Source organism: Symphalangus syndactylus, chromosome X, assembly GCF_028878055.3.
Source record: "Symphalangus syndactylus isolate Jambi chromosome X, NHGRI_mSymSyn1-v2.1_pri, whole genome shotgun sequence".
NCBI lineage: Eukaryota > Metazoa > Chordata > Mammalia > Primates > Hylobatidae > Symphalangus > Symphalangus syndactylus.
The window spans coordinates 77191584-77213101 of NC_072447.2; the positions used below are offsets into that span (position 1 = coordinate 77191584).

Below are 21518 nucleotides of genomic sequence, written 5' to 3' on the forward strand. Positions count from 1 at the left end.
TTGATCTCCTGACCTCGTGATCCGCCCGTCTCGGCCTCCCAAAGTGCTGGGATTACAAGCGTGAGCCACCGCGCCCGGCCGCGAGACGATGGGGTTTTCTAAATATACAATCATGTCATCTGCAAACAGGGACAATTTGACTTCCTCTTTTCCTAATTGAATACCCTTTATTTCTTTCTCTTGCCTGATTGCCCTAGCCAGAACTTCCAACACTATGTTGAATAGGAGTGGCGAGAGAGGGCATCCTTGTTTTGTGCCGGTTTTCAAAGGGAATGCTTCCGGTTTTTGCCCATTCAGTATGATATTGGCTGTGGGTTTGTCATAAATAGCTCTTATTATTTTGAGATATGTTCCATCAATACCTAGTCTATTGAGAGTTTTAGCATGGAGGGCTGTTTGGCATCATCCTGATACCAAAGCCTGGCAGAGGCACAACAAAAAAAAGAGAATTTTAGGCCAATATCCCTGAAGAACATCGATGCGAAAATCCTCAATAAAATACTGACAAACCGAATCCAGCAGCACATCAAAAAGCTTATCCACCACGATCAAGTTTCCTTCATACCTGGGATGCAAGGCTGGTTCAACATATGCAAATCAATAAACGTAATCCATCACATAAACAGAACCAGTGACAAAAAACACATGATCATCTCAATAGGTGCAGAAAACACCTTTGGTAGTGGCCAGTTATTACTCTTTAGCATTTTTGAGATAAGCTTACAAGTCTGCCCTTTCTGCCTTCTTGATGCCAGTGAAAATCATTTTTGTTCCAGGAATGTACTTCTTGGGATTCTCCAATTACTCCATCAGTGTATCCTCTCCCCAGTTGATGCCTTTGTTCTTATTAGCATCTGTGTAAGAGAATTCAACAGCCTGACCTGTCTTCCACCCAAAGAGGTCATGGAGGTCTGGCCCAGGCTTGTGCTTGAATCCCTTTTCCACACTGTGGCACTGGGCACACTTTTGAGCAAAAATCTTCTTGCCTTTCTCAACATCATCCACATTTAATTCTCTCTTTTATTGCTGGCACTGTGAAGGTTCCCGCTGGGAAGCCAGACGTCCTGCCCTTTCTGACATACTATTCATTTAGTCATATCATCTACTTTAATGCTTCATATTTACCTTGATTTTTATCTTTTTTTCTTTTTCTGTTTTCTTTTTTTTTCTTTTTCTGTTTTCTTTACAACTACTTTAGTTTTTTTCTATTTTTCCTTTTACTGCTTTATGTTTTATGCTTTTGCTATTCTTCAAAAAATTTAAATTTAAAATAGATAAATAATAAAATTAAAAATTTTTAATCTACAATTGATATATAATTGCACATATTTATAGGTTGCAATGTGATGATTCAATGCATATATACATAGTATCATCATCCCATATCCATCACTTTAAACATATTTATCATTTCTGATAAATATGTGACAACATTCAAAATCTTCTCTTCTAGCTATCTTTTTAATTTTTTTTTATTATTATACTTTAAGTTTTAGGGTACATGTGCACAATATGCAGGTTTGTTACATACGTATCCATGTGCCATGTTGGTTTGCTGCACCCATTCACTTGTCATTTAGCATTAGGTGTATCTCCTAATGCTATCCCTCCCCCCTGCCCCCACCCCACAACAGTCCCCGGAGTGTGATGTTCCCCTTCCTGTGTCCATGTGTTCTCATTGTTCAACTCCCACCTATGAGTGAGAACATGCCGTGTTTGGTTTTTTGTCCTTGTGATAGTTTACTGAAAATGATGATTTCCAGTTTCATCCATGTCCCTACAAAGGACATAAACTCATCATTTTTTATGGCTGCATAGCATTCCATGGTGTATATGTGCCACATTTTCTTAATCCAGTCTATCCTTGTTGGACATTTGGGTTGGTTCCAAGTCTTTGCTATTGTGAATAGTGCCGCAATAAACATATGTGTGCATGTGTCTTTATAGCAGCATGATTTATAATCCTTTGGGTATATACCCAGTAATGGGATGGCTAGGTCAAATGGTATTTCTAGTTCTAGATCCCTGAGGAATCACCACACTGACTTCCACAATGGTTGAACTAGTTTACAGTCCCACCAACAGTGTAAAAGTGTTCCTATTTTTCCACATCCTCTCCAGCACCTGTTATTTCCTGATTTTTTCATGATCACCATTCTAACTGGTGTGAGATGGTATCTCATTGTGGTTTTGATTTGCATTTCTCTGATGGCCAGTGATGATGAGCATTTTTGCATGCGTTTTTTGGCTGCATAAATGTCTTCTTTTGAGAAGTGTCTGTTCATGTCCTTTGCCCACTTTTTGATGGGGTTGTTTGTTTTTTTCTTGTAAATTTGTTTGAGTTCATTGTAGATTCTGGATATTAGCCCTTTGTCAGATGAGTAGGTTGCAAAAATTTTCTCCCATTTTGTAGGTTGCCTGTTCACTCTGATGGTAATTTCTTTTGCTGTGCAGAAGCTCTTTAGCTTAATTAGATCCCATTCATCAATTTTGGCTTTTGTTGCCATTGCTTTTGGTGTTTTAGACATGAAGTCCTTGCCCATGCCTATGTCCTGAATGGTAATGCCTAGGTTTTCTTCTAGGGTTTTTATGGTTTTAGGTCTAACATGTAAGTTTTTAATCCATCTTGAATTAATTTTTGTATAAGGTGTAAGGAAGAAGGGATCCAGTTTCGGCTTTTTACATAGGGCTAGCCAGTTTTCCCAGCACCATTTATTAAGTAGGGAATCCTTTCCCTATTGCTTGTTTTTGTCAGGTTTGTCAAAGATCAGATAGTTGTAGATATGTGGCATTATTTCTGAGGGCTCTGTTCTGTTCCATTGATCTCTGTCTCTGTTTTGGTACCAGTACAATGCTGTTTTGGTTACTGTAGCCTTGTAGTATAGTTTGAAGTCAGGTAGCGTGATGCCTCCAGCTTTGTTCTTTTGGCTAAGGACTGTCTTGTCAATGCAGGCTCTTTTTTGGTTCCATATGAACTTTAAAGTAGTTTTTTCCAATTCTGTGAAGAAAGTCATTGGTAGCTTGATGGGGATGGCATTGAATCTACAAATTACCTTGGGCAGTATGGTCATTTTCATGATATTGATTCTTCCTACCCATGAGCATGGAATGTTCTTCCATTTGTTTGTATCCTCTTTTATTTCATTGAGTACTGGTTTGTAGTGCTCCTTGAAGAGTTCCTTCACATCCCTTGTAAGTTGGATTCCTAGTTATTTTATTCTCTTTGAAGCAATTGTGAATGGGAGTTCACTCATCATTTGGCTCTCTGTTTGTTATTGGTGTATAAGAATGCTTGTGATTTTTGCACATTGATTTTGTATCCTGAGACTTTGCTAAAGTTGCTTATCAGCTTAAGGAGATTTTGGGCTGAGACAATGGGGTTTTCTAGATATACAATCATGTCATCTGCAAACAGGGAAAATTTGACTTCCTGTTTTCCTAATTGAATACCCTTTATTTCCTTCTCCTGACTAATTGCCCTGGCCAGAACTTCCAACACTATGTTGAATAGGAGTGGTGAGAGAGGGCATCCCTGTCTTGTGCCAGTTTTCAAAGGGAATGCTTCCAGTTTTTGCCCATTCAGTATGATATTGGCTGCGGGTTTGTCATAGATAGCTCTGATTATTTTGAGATACGTCCCATCAATACCTAATTTATTGAGAGTCTTTAGCATGAAGGGTTGTTGAATTTTGTCAAAGGCCTTTTCTGCAACTATTGAGATGATCATGTGGTTTTTGTCACTGGTTCTGTTTATATGCTGGATTACATTTATTGATTTTCGTATGTTGAACCAGCCTTGCATCCCAGGGATGATGCCCACTTGATCATGGTGGATAAGCTCTTTGATGTGCTGCTGGATTCGGTTTGCCAGTATTTTATTGAGGATTCTTGCATCAATGTTCATCAAGAATATTGGTCTAAAATTCTCTTTTTTGATTGTGTCTCTGACCAGCTTTGGTATCAGGATGATGCTGGCCTCATAAAATGAGTTAGGGAGGATTCCCTCTTTTTCTATTGATTGGAGTAGTTTCAGAAGGAATGGTATCAGTTCCTCCTTGTACCTCTGGTAGAATTCGGCTGTGAATCCTTCTGGTCCTGGACTGTTTTTGGTTGGTAAGCTATTGATTATTGCCACAATTTCAGAGCCTGTTATTGGTCTATTCAGAGATTCAACTTCTTCCTGGTTTAGTCTTGGGAGGGTGTATGTGTCGAGGATTCATCCATTTCTTCTAGATTTTCTAGTTTATTTGCGTAGAGGTGTTTGTAGTATTCTCTGATGGTAGTTTGTATTTCTGTGGGATCGGTGGTGATATCCCCTTTATCATTTTTTATTGTGTCTATTTGATTCTTCTCTCTCTTCTTCTGTATTAGTGTTGCTAGTGGTCTATTAATTTTGTTGATCTTTTCAAAAAAACCAGCTCCTGCATTCATTGATTTTTTGAAGGGTTTTTGTGTCTCTATTTCCTTCAGTTCTGCTTTGATTTTAGTTATTTCTTGCCTTCCGCTAGCTTTTGAATGTGTTTGCTCTTGCTTCTGTAGTTCTTTTAATTGTGATGTTAGGGTGCCAATTTTAGATCTTTCCTCCTTTCTCCTGTGGGCATTTAGTGCTCTAAATTTCCCTCTACACACTGCTTTGAATGTGTCCCAGAGATTCTGGTATGTTGTGTCTTTGTTTTCATTGGTTTCAAAGAACATCTTTATTTCTCCCTTCATTTCATTATGTACCCAGTAGTCATTCAGGAGCAGGTTGTTCAGTTTCCATGTGGTTGAGCAGTTTTGAGTGAGTTTCTTAATCCTGAGTTCTAGTTTGATTGCACTGTGGTCTGAGAGACAGTTTGTTATAATTTCTGTTCTTTTACATTTGCTGAGGGGAGCTTTACTTCCTACTATGTGGTCAATTTTGGAATAGGTGTGGTGTGGTGCTGAGAAGAATGTATATTCTGTTGATTTGGGGTGGAGAGTTCTTTAGATGTCTATTTGGCCCACTTGGTGCAGAGCTGAGTTCAATTCCTGGGTATCCTTGTTAACTTTCTGTCTCGTTGATCTGTCTAATGTTGACAGTGGGGTGTTAAAGTCTCCCATTATTATTGTGTAGGAGTCTAAGTCTCTTTGTAGGTCACTCAGGACTTGCTTTATGAATCTGGGTGCTCCTGTATTGGGTGCATATATATTTAGGATAGTTAGCTCTTCTTGTTGAATTGATCCCTTTACCATTATGTAATGGCCTTCTTTGTCTCTTTTGATCTCTGTTGGTTTAAAGTCTGTTTTATCAGAGACTAGGATTGCAACCCCTGCCTTTTTTTGTTTTCCATTTGTTTGGTAGATCTTCCTCCATCTCTTTATTTTGAGCCTATGTGTGTCTCTGCACGTGAGATGGGTTTCCTGAATACAGCACACTGATGGGTCTTGTGTCTTTATCCAATTTGCCAGTCTGTGTCTTTTAATTGGAGCATTTAGCCCATTTACATTTAAAGTTAATATTGTTATGTGTGAATTTGATCCTGTCATTATGGTGTTAGCTGGTTATTTTGCTCATTAGTTGATGCAGTTTCTTCCTATCCTCGATGGTCTTTACAGTTTGGCATGATTTTGCAGTGGCTGGTAGCAGTTGTTCCTTTCCATGTTTAGTGCTTCCTTCAGGAGATCTTTTAGGGCAGGCCTGGTGGTGAAAAAATCTCTCAGCCTGGTGGTGAAAAAATCTCTCAGCATTTGCTTGTCTGTAAAGTATTTTATTTCTCCTTCACTTATAAAGCCTAGTTTGGCTGGATATGAAATTCTGGGTTGAAAATTCTTTCTTTTAGAATGTTGAATATTGGCCCCAACTCTCTTCTGGCTTGTAGAGTTTCTGCTGAGAGATCCACTGTTAGTCTGATGGGCTTCCCTTTTTGGGTAACCCAACCTTTCTCTCTGGCTGCTCTTAACATTTTTTCCTTCATTTCAACTTTGGTGAATCTGACAATTATGTGTCTTGGAGTTGCTCTTCTCAAGGAGTATCTTTGTGATGTTCTCTGTATTTCCTGAATCTGAATGTTGGCCTGCCTTGCTAGATTGGGGAAGTTCTGCTGGATAATATCCTGCAGAGTGTTTTCCAACTTGGTTACATTCTCCCCGTCACTTTTGGGTACACCAATCAGACGTAGATTTGGTCTTTTCACATAGTCCCATATTTCTTGGAGGCTTTGTTCATTTCTTTTTATTCTTTTTTCTCTAGACTTCCCTTCTCGCTTCATTTCATACATTTCATCTTACATCACTGATACCCTTTCTTCCAGTTGATCACATCGGCTCCTGAGGCTTCTGCATTCTTCACGTAGTTCTTGAGCCTTGGCTTTCAGCTCCCTCAGCTCCTTTAAGCACTTCTCTGTATTGCTTTTTCTAGTTATACATTTGTTGAATTCTTTTTCAAAGTTTTTCACTTCTTTGCCTTTGGTTTGAATTTCCTCCCATAGCTCGGAGTAGTTTGATCGTCTGAAACCTTCTTCTCTCAACTCATCAAAGTCATTCTCCATCCAGCTTTGTTCCATTGCTGGTGATGCACTGCATTCCTTTGGAGGAGGAGAGGTGCTCTGTTTTTTAGAGTTTCCAGTTTTTCTGCTCTGTTTTTTCCCCATCTTTGTGGTTTTATCTACTTTTGGTCTTTGATGATGGTGATGTACAGATGGGTTTTTGGTGTGGATGTCCTTTCTGTTTGTTAGTTTTCCTTCTACCAGACAGGACCCTCAGCTGCAGGTCTGTTGGAGTTTGCTAGAGGTTCACTCCAGACCCTGTTTGCATGGATGTCAGCAGTAGTGGCTGCAGAACAGCGGATTTTCTTGAACCGCAAATGCTGCTGCCTGATCGTTCCTCTGGAAGTTTTGTCTCAGAGGAGTACCCAGCCGTGTGAGGTGTCAGTCTGCCCCTGCTGGGGGGTGCCTCCCAGTTAGGCTGCTTGAGGGTCAGGGACCCACTTGAGGAGGCAGTCTGCCCGTTCTCAGATCTCAAGCTGCATGCTGGGAGAACCACTACTCTCTTCAAAGCTGGGACATTTAAGTCTGCAGAGGTTACTGCTGTCTTTTTGTTTGTCTGTGCCCTGCCCCCAGAGGTGGAGCCTACAGAGGCAGGCAGGCCTCCTTGAGCTGTGGTGGGCTCCACTCAGTTCGAGCTTCCTGGCTGCTTTGTTTACCTAATCAAGCCTGGGCAATGGTGGGTGCCCCTCCCCCAGCCTCACTGCCGCCTTGCAGTTTGTTCTCAGACTGCTGTGTTAGCAATCAGTAAGACTCCGTGGGCATAGGACCCTCCAAGCCAGATGTGGCATATAATCTCCTGGTGTGCCGTTTTTTAAGCCCATCGGAAAAGTGCAGTATTAGGGTGGGAGTGACCCGATTTTCCAGATGCCGTCTGCCACCCCTTTCTTTGACTAGGAAAGGGAACTCCCTGACCCCTTGCGCTTCCTGAGTGAGGCAATGCCTCGCCCTGCTTCAGCTCGTGCACAGTGTGCTGCACCCACTGTCCTGCGCCCACTGTCTGGCACTCCCTAGTGAGATGAACCTGGTACCTCAGATGGAAATGCAGAAATCACCCGTCTTCTGCGTCGCTCACACTGGGAGCTGTAGACCGGAGCTGTTCCTATTCAGCCATCTTGGCTCCACCCCCCCTTTTTTTATTGAGACGGAGTCTAGCTCAGTCACCCAGGCTGGAGTGCAGTGGTGAGATCTCGGCTCACTGCAAGCTCCGCCTCCCAGGTTCACGCCATTCTCCTGCCTCAGTCTCTTGAGTAACTGGGACTACAGGTGCCCACCACTACGCCCAGTAAATTTTTTTTGTATTTTTAGTAGAGATGGGTTTCACAGTGTTAGCCAGGATGGTCTTGATCTCCTGACCTCGTGATCTGCCTATCCTGGCCTCCCAAGGTGCTGAGATTACAGGCATGAGCCACCGTGCCTGGCCTCTTTTTAATTTTAAATTTTAATTTTTATAGATTTAGCAGGTGCAAGTGCAGTTTTGTTACATGGATATATTACATAATAGTGAAGTCTGTGTTTTTAGTGTAACCATCACCCAAATAGTGTACATTGTACCTATTCATTTCTAGTTATCTCAAAAAATACAATACATTGTTATTTGCTATAGTCACCCTGCTGTGTAACAGAACACCGAAACTTTTCTTCCTGTCTAACTATAACTTTGTGCCCATTGACCAGCCTCTTCTAGTTTCCCCTACCCCCAACCCGTCTCCTCTCCCCAGCTTCAGGTAACCGCTATTCTATTCTCTACATCCATGAAATCTTTTTTTTTTTTTTTTTTTAGATTCCACATATAAGTGAGATCATGCAGTTTTTGTCTTTCTGTGCCTGGCTTTTTTCATTCCGTGTAATGTCTTCCAGGTTCATCCATGTTGTCACAAATGACAAAGTATCATTTTGTTTCATAATTGAATAGTGTGTGTGTGGGGGTGTGTGCAACTTTTTTTTTTTATCCATTCGTTGTCAAATGGGCAGTTAGGTTGATTCCATATTTTGGCTATTGTGAATAATGCTGCAATAAACATGGTTGTACAGATATCTTTTTTTGACATACTGATTTTATTTCCTTTGTGTATATACTCAGTAATGGGATTGCTGGATCATATTATAGTTCTATTTTTAATTTTTTAAGAAACTTTCATACTGTTTTCCATGGTGGATGTACTAATTTACATTTCTACCAGCAGTGTATGAGTTCCCTTTTCTCTGCATCCTCACCAGCATTTGTTAATTTTTGTCTTTTTGACAATATCCATTCTAGCTAGGGTGAGGTGATATCTCATTATGGTTTTGATTGATTTTAATCTCTCTCTGACAATTAGTGATGTTGAGCATTTTTTCATATATCTGTTGGCCATTTGTATGTCTTCTTTTGAGAGATGTTTATTAAAGCCTTTTGCCATTTTTTAATCTGATTGTTTGTTTTTGGTTTTTTTGTTTTGTTTTGTTTTGCTATTGAATTGAGTTCCTTATATATTCTGGGTAGTAACTCCCTGCCAGATGCATAGCTTGCAAATACTTTCTCTCATTCTGTAGACTGCTTTTTTTCACTTTATTGATTGTTTCCTTTGCTGTGCAGAAGCTTTTAAGTTTGATGTAATCCCATTTGTCTATGTTTGCTTTTGTTGCCTGTGCTTTTGAGGTCTTATTTTAAAAATCCATGCCCAGGCCAATGTCTCGGCTTAAGTGCTTCCCCTATGTCTTCTTCTAGTAGTTTCATAGTTTGGGGATCCTACATTTAAATATTTAATCCATTTAGAGTTGATTTTTTATATATGGTGAGGGATAGAGGTTTAGTTTCATGCCTATGTATGTCCAGTTTTCCCAACACCATTTATTGAAGATACTGCCCTTTCCCCAATGTGTGTTCTTGAAGCCTTTGCCAAAAGTCCATGAGCTATAAATGCATGGGTTCATTTCTGGGTTCTCTATTCTGTTCCATTGGTTTATATGTCTGTTTTTATGCCAGTACTGGGCTATTTTGGTTACTATAGCTTTGTAGTATATTTTGAAGTCAGGTATTGTAATACCTCCAGCTTTGTTCTTTTTTTGCTTGAAATTGCTTTGGTATCGGGGGTCTTCTGCTTTTCCATATAAATTTTAAGATTGTTTTTCTACTTTTGTGAATAATGTCATTGGTATTTTGATAGGTATTGCATTGAGTCTGTTATTTCTATTCTTTTAATAGTTACCTTTAAATTTTACCATTTATACTTAAATAAACCAAGTTTAATCAATATCTCTCGCTTCCTCCTAAGTGATACAAAGACCTTCTAATGCTCTAATGCCCATCACTACCACCTCTCCCCCACTGACTTATTATCTTTAATAAGTATTTTAGTTCCACCCTTTAATAGATTCCCCCAACTTAGTCACTATTTTTATTGTTTCATATAGGTAATTGTTGTTTATGCTTATCTAAATTTCACAAATTTCTTTGCTCACTATTTTTTCTTTCATCTAATTCTTCTTTCTGGAGATTATTCTAAAAAATCCATTAGTGAGGATCTGATTTTACATTTCTGATAATGTCTTTATTTGGCTCTTATTTTTAAATATTAGCTTTTCAAAGACTAATCTTCTAGCCTGACAGATATTTTCCTTTGGCACTTCGAAAGCACTATTCTTGAGAAGTCTTCACTAAGTCAGAAGAGCAGTCTTGAGAAGAGCAGTCTTGAGAAGGCTTCTCTTTGTTTACTAGTCATTCCTTTGGAGATAATCCATCATCTTTGTCTGGCTTCTTTTCAGATATTCTCTATCTTTTTTACCACCATATGTGTATGTGAGGCTTTCTTTGTATTTGTGCTGTCTGGGATTGGCAGGGCAGTTGTAATTCTTGAATCTAAGGATTCATGTCGTTCATCAACAAAAAAAAAATTATCAGCTGTTATTCTTTGGATCTTGCTTCTCTCTCATTTTCTCCATTCCCTCCATCTAGAAATGCAATTATAAATTCTCATTCTGTCTTCCATATCTTTAAATTTCTCCTTTACAATTCCTATCTCTTTCTCTGCTGCTGCTGCATTCTGAGCAATTTCTTCAGATCTGCATTTCAGATAATGAATTTTCTCTTTATTTCTATCTAATTTGCTGCTTAACCAGCCCATTAAATTTTAAAATCAACAATTACATTTTTTTATTAATGGAAAACTTACTTGGTTCTTTAAAAAATTTTATCTAGACTTTCAGTTCCATTGAAACCACCTGTCTGGAGCTGGAGGAACTCTCAGTTTCTCGTAGACAGGGAGATCATGCTGCAAGAAGCACTAGGCCAGGAAACACTGTTCTTCTCCACAGGGCAAGAGATTCCCTTTCATACCAAGTAGCAGGTGGCACTGGTAGCCAGGAGGATCCCACCATAATGAGAGCCTTCTCCCAGATGTTGTGCTAGGTTGCAAACATAAAAGAAATGTTATATTATAAGTTCTAAACATAAAAGAAAAATTACTAACTTGTACTTAATCTGAATCTAGCCTTTCTGCTCCTCAAAAGATACCATTAAGAAAATTTAAAAGTAAGCCACTGACTAGGAGAAAATGTTCACAACAAATATATCTGACAAAGGACTTGTATCCTGAATATATAAATCCTTATAAATCAGTGGTTCTCAACTGGGGTGATTTTTGTTCTCTGGGGACAGTTGACAATGTTTAAAGACATTTTTGGTTGTCACAACTGGAGGGGGTATTTTCCTAGCAGAATCTAGTAGGCAGAGGCCAGGGATGCTGTTTAAAGCCCTACAATGCACAGGACAGCCCCACAAAACAAAGAATTATCTGGCCCAAAATGTCAATAGTATTACATCGAGAAACCCTGTTATACAAATCAGTAACAAAAAGACAGACAACCCAATTTTTTTAATGGGCAAAAAACTTGAACTGATACTTCACAGAAAAACATACGTAAATGGCCAATAAGCAGATAAAAGGTGTTCAACATCTTTGGTCTGAAGAAATGCAAACTAAAACCACAAGAAACCACCAAGCAACAACCAGAATGGTAAAGAAAAAGTTTAATAATACCACATGTTAGGGAAGATGTGAAACAACTGGATCTTTCACACATGGTAGCAGATACAACGATTTGAAAAGGAGTTTGGAATTTTCCTGGAAAGTTCAACATATACCTACTCTATGACCCAGCAATTCTACTCTTGTATATTCCTTGGTTTATTCATATAAAAATATATGTCCACAACAAGACTTCTACAAGACTGTTTATAGCATCTTTATTCATAATAGTCCTAAATTAAAAACATCTCAAATGTCCATCATCAACAGGAGAATAAATAAGCAAATTGTAGTATGTCCATACAATGAAATACTATTCAGCAATAAAAAGGGAAAGAAATTCAAAACCATAATGAGGTATTACTTCACAACCATAGGGTGGTCATAATCAAAAAGTCAGATATTAACAAGTGTTGGTGAGGATGTGGAGAAATCAGAACCTCAGTTGGGAATCAAAATGCTGCAGCCACTTGGAAAAGAGTTTGGCAGTGTCTCAAGAAGTTAAACACAGAGTTACCACATGACCCAACATTTCCACTCCTAGGTATATTTCCAACAGAAATGAAAATATACGTCCATGCAAAGACTTGTACATGATTATTTATAGCAGCGTTATGCATATTAGTCAAAAGTGGAAACAAAATGTGGTATATCCATACAATGGCATATTATTCACCATAAGAAGGAATGAAGTATTGATACATGCTACAACATGGATGAACCTTCAAAACATTATGCTAAGTGAAAGAAATCAACCACAAAAGACCACATGTTATATGATTCCATTTATATGAAATATCCAAAACAGGCAAATCTATAGAAACAAAAAGTAGATTGATGGGTGGTTGCTTAGGGTTGGAGACGGGGGTTGTGGCTGGAGGGTGATGACTAAGGGGTATAGAGTTTCATTTTGGGATAATAAAAACTTTCTAAAATCAATTGTTGTGATGGTTATACAATTCTGTGAATATACTGTACTAGAAATCATTGACTTGTACACTTATACAAGTGAATTGTGTGGTATGTGAATTACATCTCAATGTAGCTGTTAGCAAAAAAGAGAATGAAGTATCTGACAAACAAACATGTAGAATATAAAAAATATCACAAAACCAAAAGAAGTAGACCCCAAAGAGTATATACTGTGTTGTTTCATTTATATGAGATTCTAGAACAGGAAAACTAATACATAGCAACAGAAACCATATCCATCGTTGCCTGTGTGGACCAAGGACTAACTGAAAGTAAAAATGAGAAGACTTTCAAGTGTGATGGAAGTATTCTACATCTTGATTTTGAGTGGTAGAAATAGAGAGCACACAATCATTAAAACTCATTGAGTTGCACACTTAGGATATGTGCACTTCACTGTATGTAAATTTTACCTCAGTTAAAAGAGGATACAGGAGACAAGTGACTCGAGAAAGGAAGACAGGAGAAATAGAAGAGAGGAAGAGGGGAGGGGAAGAGAGGGAGAAAGGAGGGAGCAGACTCAGGAGATATTTATAAAATAGAATCTATGGATTTGACGTCTGGTTGGATAAAAAGGATCAGAGAGAGAAGGGACTGCAATAAAAAAGGTGGCAGAGTAATAATCTGTAAGAATCCTGACTTTAAAGCCAGATAAATGTGTAAGAGACTCCTCCAGGAACTAGCTGTGGGATCCTGGGCAATCATCTCACCTCTCAGAGCCTTCCTTGGTTTATTCATCTGTAAAAATGATAACAATCCATCTTTCATGAATTTTTATAAGCATTAATGAAATAATACATGTAAAGACCTACAGGAATTCAATTATGACTCTCAGATTTCTGACTCAGCCCCTAGACAAGTCCTGCTCTGCCTCTGGGATGAGATAGTGGTCTCAGATACATGAAGGAGTTATAGAAGGGATATTCAGAGAAAAGAGCCCAAAGTGAGGATGAACAGCAGTTTCCCAGCATGGTGAGGGCTGGACTTGGGGCCCAGGACAAAAGTCACTAGATCTACTTTTAGGAGACATCTTCCCACCAGATTCTCAAGCTGGCAGGTGGGATGCTGGTAATAACCTCACTCTTCTAGTTCATAGTCTGAGAAGCATATACCCTCTAAACCTCTTTTCTTACCTCTACCTGGGCCATCAAGCTTGGCCTTGGACCACATTTTTCTAGCTTGGTGGGTAGAGTGGTACTCTCTCTGAGAGCAATGGGACACTTCCCTGGACTCTGTGGGGGAAGCCTACATCTTTTGTATCTGATCAAAATCCTGCTTCCTTTTCCATCCATGCCTTAATGTCCAAAGGTGTGCAAGGCCCAGAGGGTGGAAAGTCTGGGCCACCTCTGACCTATCAGAGCTACCAGGCAAAGAGCAATAGAAGCTGAGTCATGGTTTCTGGATTAGCTTTGAGGAATAACTTGGGAAGGGTCATGCTCCTCAGACTTTGACATGGTTGCTTGGGGATCTTAGGGGCTTCAGGCTGATGATTTTTGAGTCTGTAAGAGAAGTCATCCTATTTCCAGGGTTTTGAACCCCTTCCTTCTCCTATGACTTCCCACATCCCCAGATGAGCTGAAGTGAGCAGCGCCACCTCCCAATCACGACCCTGAACCTCGTCAGTCCCAGGATTTGACTGAGTTTCGTCCTGCCTGTCTCAAGAGAGAGCAACATTCCTGAAGCACTGCAGAGAGGGTGGGGGTGGCTATAAGGAGCTGGAGAAAGTGGCCAGAAATTTGGGATTCTGACAACCTTTCATCAGAAGTCACCTCAGGTGAGGAAAAATAACCTCAGTTACCGTGTGGGGGCAGCAAAGGCCAATTAAAAAACCTGGAGCCTGGACTAGGAGTTCCTGGGTTAAAAGGTTTGGATCTGTGTGGGGAGTCATGTCTGGAGTCTGCTCAGTCCCAGGCCAGCATTACCTCCCTGCAGGCCAGCGCAGACCTGGCCCAGTGTGGGGAGGGGGTGTTCCAAAGTGCAGTCAGAGAAGTCCAAGAAGAGGAAAGGTTCCCGGACAGTAGGGCAGCCTTGAAGACCCAAAATGCCACAATAGACAAGTCCAAAGCATAGTAAGGGAAGAGAGCAGTTATTTACATATAATTTCGTTCAGTCCTTACTGTGAGTATGTGCAGAAATCTCTCCCTCCCTAACTGATTCTCACATATATACATTCTTCTCCACTTTTGATATTCTTGGCTGACCTCTCCCAGCCTAGAACTCCTGCTCAGAACAGCTACCTCAGCTTCTGCCCCAGATCACCCTAGCAATGACTTTTCCATGTCCATCATCCTGGCCTTTATTGCCTGGAAGAGCCACCATCTTACCTTTATGGTCCATGAATTTAGGGTATCCGGATATTGTAAGAATGCAACTCAGGGATTCAGGGAAGAGTGTCATCCTCCCCCTGGGTACACAAGAAGGGTGAGTCATCAGTGATTTCTTGGGGAAGAGGGTAAGGCTGGTAACCAGTGCTAGCTTGATTTGTTACAAAACTCAGAAAACAATGGCTATCTACATTCTACAAATGAGCCTGAAAGCCAGAAAAACTCCAGAAAGACAAGGCCTTACTGGGAGAGTCCAAAAGCAAGCTCAGACTTCAGAGAAGAAAGAGGGAGCCTGTTAACTGACGTGTTGGAGTCCGAGATGCCATCCACTCTGGAGACCACATACCTGATAGAATAAACAAACCCAGATACGAGTTTAGACCAACCAGTGAAGGTGCTGAGCATCCCTGAGGAATGTCCTGGAGAAGCCTCACTGTTTTTCCTCCTGCGCTTCCATACCCATGTGTCAGGGTCAGACCAACTTCGAGTGGTTTCCTGGCTTCCTTCCTGCCGGCCTAGAGACTTCCATCCTGAAAGCTGCCATTAACGTATTATCCCTTTGGGTGGGTCACATCTCTCCTTTGGACTGGGTCAAGAGTGAGAAAAAGTTGCCCTGGTCCTCCCCCAAAGATAATTCTAAAGATAAACCTCACGTAAAGGGCTCTACTGGCCATCATGAAGGCAAAACAAGACAGAAGTAACAAAAGCAACATATTGCACATACTAGGTTTGGTGAATTGTTACAGTGGAATAAATGTAAAGTGACAAAGGATCCACCTTCCAAAGTTTCCAGATAGTTGGAAGTTGGGCTCTATCTCCTGATCCCTTCTACGATGGCCACTGGAAGCTGCTAGGCTTCTTTCCTCTGCACTCCTTGGAGGGAGATCATCTCCCTCTAATCCCCCCACCCACATTTCACCCAACCCATCCCTGAAGCAAGGGCATGCAGACCTCTTTTCTCTGCATGAGGAATCTGTATTTCAGAGGATGTTCACCCTGGGGAATGAGGAGGAGCACCCAACCCACAAGCCTTTGCTATACATAGAAATCTTCCCCTCTGGGAGTTTCCTCCCAGCAGATAACCAGACTTAATAACCTGCTGGTGAATGTGTCTCAGGCAGCAGAAAAGAATAGAAAGACACCATCAGAGAAGAAAAAGGGAGGGCTTATTCTCTCCAACAAAGAACAGTTCAGGGAGGACTAGTATGTACTGAGGACCATATATAAGACACTTTAAGGTCATCGTGACATTTTTTCTGCACAACAACCTTACGAAGTAACTATTTCTCCCCCTTTTTTTAACTGATCAGAAAACTGGCTCTGATTCTTTGTGCTCAGAAGTGCTGGCTGGGTTGTAAACCCAGGCCTGCCTGATTCCAAAGTTAATGCTGTTTTCAAATACCAAAGTGCTGCTTTATGAAGAGAGTGGGAGCTGACTGAGGCAACTGCAAGATCACTGGACCAGGACCCAAGCCACAGGAGAACCACAGACCCTCCAGGAGACAGGACATCCACAAAGCTGAAGTGTTTTGGCTCTGTGGAGGGCATATGCCAGAGTATTGCCCTCCCTCCAACACAGAGGCAGTAGAGGAGCAGGTTGTTGGAGAGGCCCCCGAGTCCGGGAAACCCAGGTTTTCCTTGGGCCCAAAGTCCCAGGTCACACATGGGTCAGTGTCCAAGGTGACTTGGACTCTAGTGCTCCGCCCAGATTTACTGCCTCAAGACCTCTACTCAGCTCCCTTCTATACTTAGCTCTACTGATGACAGGAGATGAGTCTGACCGTGACTTCACACTGAGTTGTGGAGGATGGAGCTCCTTCCTTACGCCCTGGCCCTACCTTTCACCACTTTCAGGAGGCAGTTGCCTCCAATGTGATGAGGCAGTTGCCTCCAATGTGATGAGGCAGGAAGCTACAGAGAGGGGCTTTCTGGCCTTGACAAGCAATCTGCACCAGATCCAGGACCAGGAGCCTTTTGGCCAAGGCCTTGCCCTGCCTGGGAAGCAGACTCCAGAGAGGATCTGAAGAGCAGTGCTACAGGGGTCCCATCTACCCATTACCAGATGGAAAATCTACCTCTATCTTGACAGGTAGGTCTCATGTTCACCCATTAAACAGTACTCAGTGAAAAAAGAAGCTGCTTCCCTTGAAAGGATAAACTCATAGCACTAAAGAGAGAATCTATGGAAGAAGCAACTCTAGTTTCCCCCCATCTCTGGCCCTTTGAATTTCTCCTTGCCCCTTAGGGCCCTAGGTCTCTGTCTGATCTCACCATCATCACTTCCTTGGTAAAACAGAACCTGGGGGCTCCCAGGTTGAAGAAACGAATATCTTGGGGAGGAGGCATGCAGGAGGGAAGCTCTCATTCCCAGTACCCCCACAGTGAACTCCATGGTAGGGCTTGGCCTCTTTCTTTTTGCCCCTGCTGCCACACACTACATGCCCCAGGGATGTGTCACTATCTTTTTAAGACTCTGGCCTGGGAGAGGCACAAAGCCCATCTTTGGCTTTCCCTGGGCACAGTAGAGTGAGCAGGAAGCAACTGCACAAAGAACTTTCTGAAGCAGTCTGGGAGAAGGAGACGGACATGCCAGAAACCCAAACAGTCCAGCTTTCACAGCACATGTCTCAGAGCCAACCACAGCCAAGTTTTCTCTGAGACTCACACATTCTGTCTGTACTATATTCAGGCTCCAAAGCAGCAGAAGGCTGGCTCCTTCCCTCTCCATTCCTGACCTGTGCTCACAGGGGAGGCACCTCTTACCTCCAACCTCAGGGAGCAAGTGTTTGAGGGCTGGGTTCCCTCCCTGGCCAGTACTACAGAAACATGAGTCACAGTCTTCTTGGAGTCCTCCCCCTCAGCTCTGGTTCCCTCTCTGAAGAATACATTTCTTTTCCAGGTGATCCTTAGGACTCAGACCATCTATTAACTGACAGTTCAAGTGAGTGCCAACCCCGTACATTAAGGGGTTTGGCTATGACCTTTATAGGCCCCACAGTCTGACAACACTGTAGCCCTACGAAACCTTTAACATCCAAATATCAAGAGTTACCCACACATGTACAACAAGGGTCTGATTTCATCAGAGTTGCATCTCAATTCTCTGTACTGTGAAGTGTGGGGACTTGCATTCAGCCCAAAACAATAACCTTTATTAAAAACTCTTTGGATATACCTGAACCACTGTACTTTCATCCTTGCTATGAGAGGCATAAGGAAATAGCTTTCAATTTAAGTGGAAAAATGAAAGTTGGAAACAAGATTTCCAGTGAATCTTGAAACTGAGAGAGCTTTGAAAATTAAAGACCCTCTACCTATGGCAATCTTTAACATAGGAAAAAATGGTCCTCCAAAGTATAAGCTAGAAGAGAAGCTTCTGTGGGAAGGAAAGAAATGAATGAGGTAATCTCAGTGTGACTAAAATCCTAAAGTGCTTTTCTCCATGGCTTTTCCATCCTAGAGGGTGTCTGAATTCCCTTTGCTCAAGCCACCCTCTCTATGCATCAAATCATAGAATCACAAAACCTTGGATGGCAAAAGCTTTAGAGATCATCTTGTGGCTATGTCACCATAAGCAGTCATTCAACTTCTCCTTAGATATCTGCTTGAAGATACCTTCACTGAGAGGAATTCATTATCTCTGGAGGCAGACATGAGAGAATAACCTTCTGTTTCTACATGGTGTGGGTCATGTTTGGTATTAAAACACAGTCATGCTAGCAGATTCATTAAGGTAAAGCCATACTCCTCTAATGGAATTGGGATGGTCTCACTTTCTCACTTGAAATGTTTATTAATTAATTAATTCTAAATATGGAGCATCTATGTGCTAGGCATTGTGTTTGCAGCTAGAGAAACAAGGAGGAACAAAAGCAGACATGGTTCCTGTTCTGATGGATTTTGGAATGTAGTGGGAGAGACAGTGATTAACCAAGGAACCACACAAATAAGGGTGTAAATGCATCTAAGATAAGTGCTATGAGGAAAGGAAGACAGTTCTACAAGGGATCTAACAAGGGAACCTGACCTAGCCTGCAGGAACTAGTCAAGGAAACCTTCCCTGAGGAAGTGATGCTGGAACTGGAATCTGAGTAGTAAGTAGGATTAGCCAGGCAATGTGGCTAGAGGCAGGGAGTAAAGAGAGTGTTTCAGGCAAAGGAAACAGCATGTGCAAAGCCCCTGTGGCCAAAAAGACATGGCATTTGGAACTCAAAGGTGGCCAGTGTGGGCCAGGCATGGTGGCTCACACCTGCAATTCCAGAACTTTGGGAGGCCTAGGCAGGAGGATCACTTGAGGCCACTCTCAGGTATTCTGTTAGAGCAACACAAAATGGACTAAGACATCAGATTATTGGCTAAGAGTGAGAGGGTGGACACAGGGGTTGGAGGTTTAAGAAAAGAATGGAGAAGATTTGAAATAGTCATCCTGGAGAATGAAAAGTACTAAAGAAATTTAGTATCTGCTTGGATTGTGAAGCAATGTCAAAAGCTTGATTGAGATTGGTGATTTATAGTGAAGCAGGTCCTGTTTGTGACAATGGAGGTGGGTGGCTGAGGTAGAGTAGAAGAGATGGGGCAGTTTAGGAACCAGGAAGCCCAGGTGATGGCTGAATCTTAATTTGTATACTGAAGTCCCCTAGGATGATGGCGGGCCTTGCAGTCAGGGGTGGGGAAGCCAGTGAGACAGAAACCAAATCTTTCATTTGGTTTCAGTAGCTGCAGGGTCTCTACACTCCAAGCTCTGGAGTAGTGGTGAGCCTAGAAGTAGCCATCTAGGTACCTTTGTGGCCTAGAGTGGGATGGATCCTAAGGTGAGGCCACTCTGTCAACTTAGGGATAAGGTCGGATTCCTCATATTAGAAAGTAAAAGTGAAAGGGCCCAAGGTGGGTTAAAATGTGAACATTTACTTCTCTTGGTTTTGACTGAGAAGATATTAAAATATCTAGGAGGAATCTCCTGGGTTTAAGTCCATGTCCCAGCCCCATCTATCCCAGCTCACCCACAGCTGCCAAACAATCAAGAAGTTGAAAATGTTATTTGGTGTTTGAATCTTGGCAATTACCTAGAATCACTAAGTTTATTCTGAGAAGAGATCAAGTAGTCATGAACTCCGGAACCAGACTGCATGTACTCAAATTCTGCCTTCGCCACTTGCCAACTGCATGACCTTAGACAAGTGACTTAACCTGTCTGTACCTCAGTTTCTAGAAAATAGACACAATGGTAGATCTACCCCACATAATTGTTGTCATAGAGGGTTAAGTGGCTTAAAATATGTAAATGCTTAGAATAGTACCTGGTGCATGTTAAGCCCTATGTAACTGTTCATTTTTATTGTTATTGACTCTCTCCCAATTCACTCAATCTCTCTCTCATTCACCCAATCACCTGATACTACCCTGCTTGCTGGAATCTCCCTGGCTCTGAACCCTAACCTGAATAACTACTTTTGATCCTTCCCCTATGCAGGTTCTTTCCCGGGTCTGTTTACCTCTCGACCAAATAAGCTCGGGGCTTTCAAATGTTCCTTGTATGATGTGACCACTAGTGCACTAGCCCAGCGACTCACCTTTGGACATCTTGCATCTTGTCATTGTATCCTAGCTTAAATGGGTGGTCCAGAATGGAGCACAGTGCTCCAGGTAGGACATGACAAGTGCAGGGAAGGGCAGAACCATCTCTTCTCTTGTTCTGGTTCTCTACTTATATTAATGCAGCCTAAAATCTAATTACCTCTGTTGGCAGCACCATCACTCTGTTGGCTCACATTGACTTTACAATCTAATCAAGGTCTTTTTCACATGTGCTGTTGTTAAACCAGGCAGGGCTCTTCTTTCCTGTGCTAGAGGAATAAACCTGGCTGTAGTTGCTAGGAGAAAGTCAAGTCTAGTAGCCAAAAGCCCAGTGTCTTAGGGGTTTAGTTCAGGCAAGCAATTGGTGGTTAGGGTTCATGGAAGATGCTACTCATTGCCTGCCTAATAATGATTTTTCTCTTCTTCTTTACTTATAGAATCCCAATTTTGTTCAAGGCAGCAGTGTGCCCAGCTAAAAGTACTGGATTTCCCAGCTTCCTTTGCAGCTAGGAATGTCCATATGACATGGTTCTAGTCAGAGATGTAGGTGGATGTCACTGGAGAGGACATTCCATTTGGAATAAAAATGTAAAGCTCCTCTAGAAGATCCTTTGTCTTTAGCCTTCTTGCCCCCTAGCTCTTTCCCTTCTTCTTCTCTAGAATGCAGACATGAGGCTTAGAGCTGCAGCAGCCATGTTGTGACCATGAGGCAAAAAGCAAGTGGATGAAAGCCTACCTTAAGATGGTGGAGATGAAAAACCAGGGTCTTGATGGCATCGTTGAACTGCCACATCAGTCCTATCTGGGCCATCCATCAAGGAAATTTTTGTTGAATGAGACAAATAAACCTCTGTCTGTTTAAGCCACTATTGTAGAGTTGTCTGGTATTTGCAGCCAAAAATATTTCTAATTAACATAGTAACCCTACATAACAGAAAAACTGGGGTTCCAAATGGAGGGCAAACATGACTATAGGAATCCAGAAGGAGAAGATATGGAGAAATACAAGCGGGCAGTCGGGATTAGAGGAGTTTGTCACTGGGCCACCAGACCTTTAACCCCCGGGGTAGGGCTCAGGGTCAGGACTTCCTTCCTGGATGGTGGACTGAAAGAGCATGACTGGGCCTAGGCCTTGA

At 41.7% G+C, this 21518-nt stretch overlaps 1 pseudogene; it reads right to left on the reverse strand.

Moving 5' to 3' along the window:
• Positions 1–693: 693 nt before the first annotated feature.
• Positions 694–14821, reverse strand: LOC129475334 (cytochrome c-like; annotated as a pseudogene).
• Positions 14822–21518: the final 6697 nt, after the last annotated feature.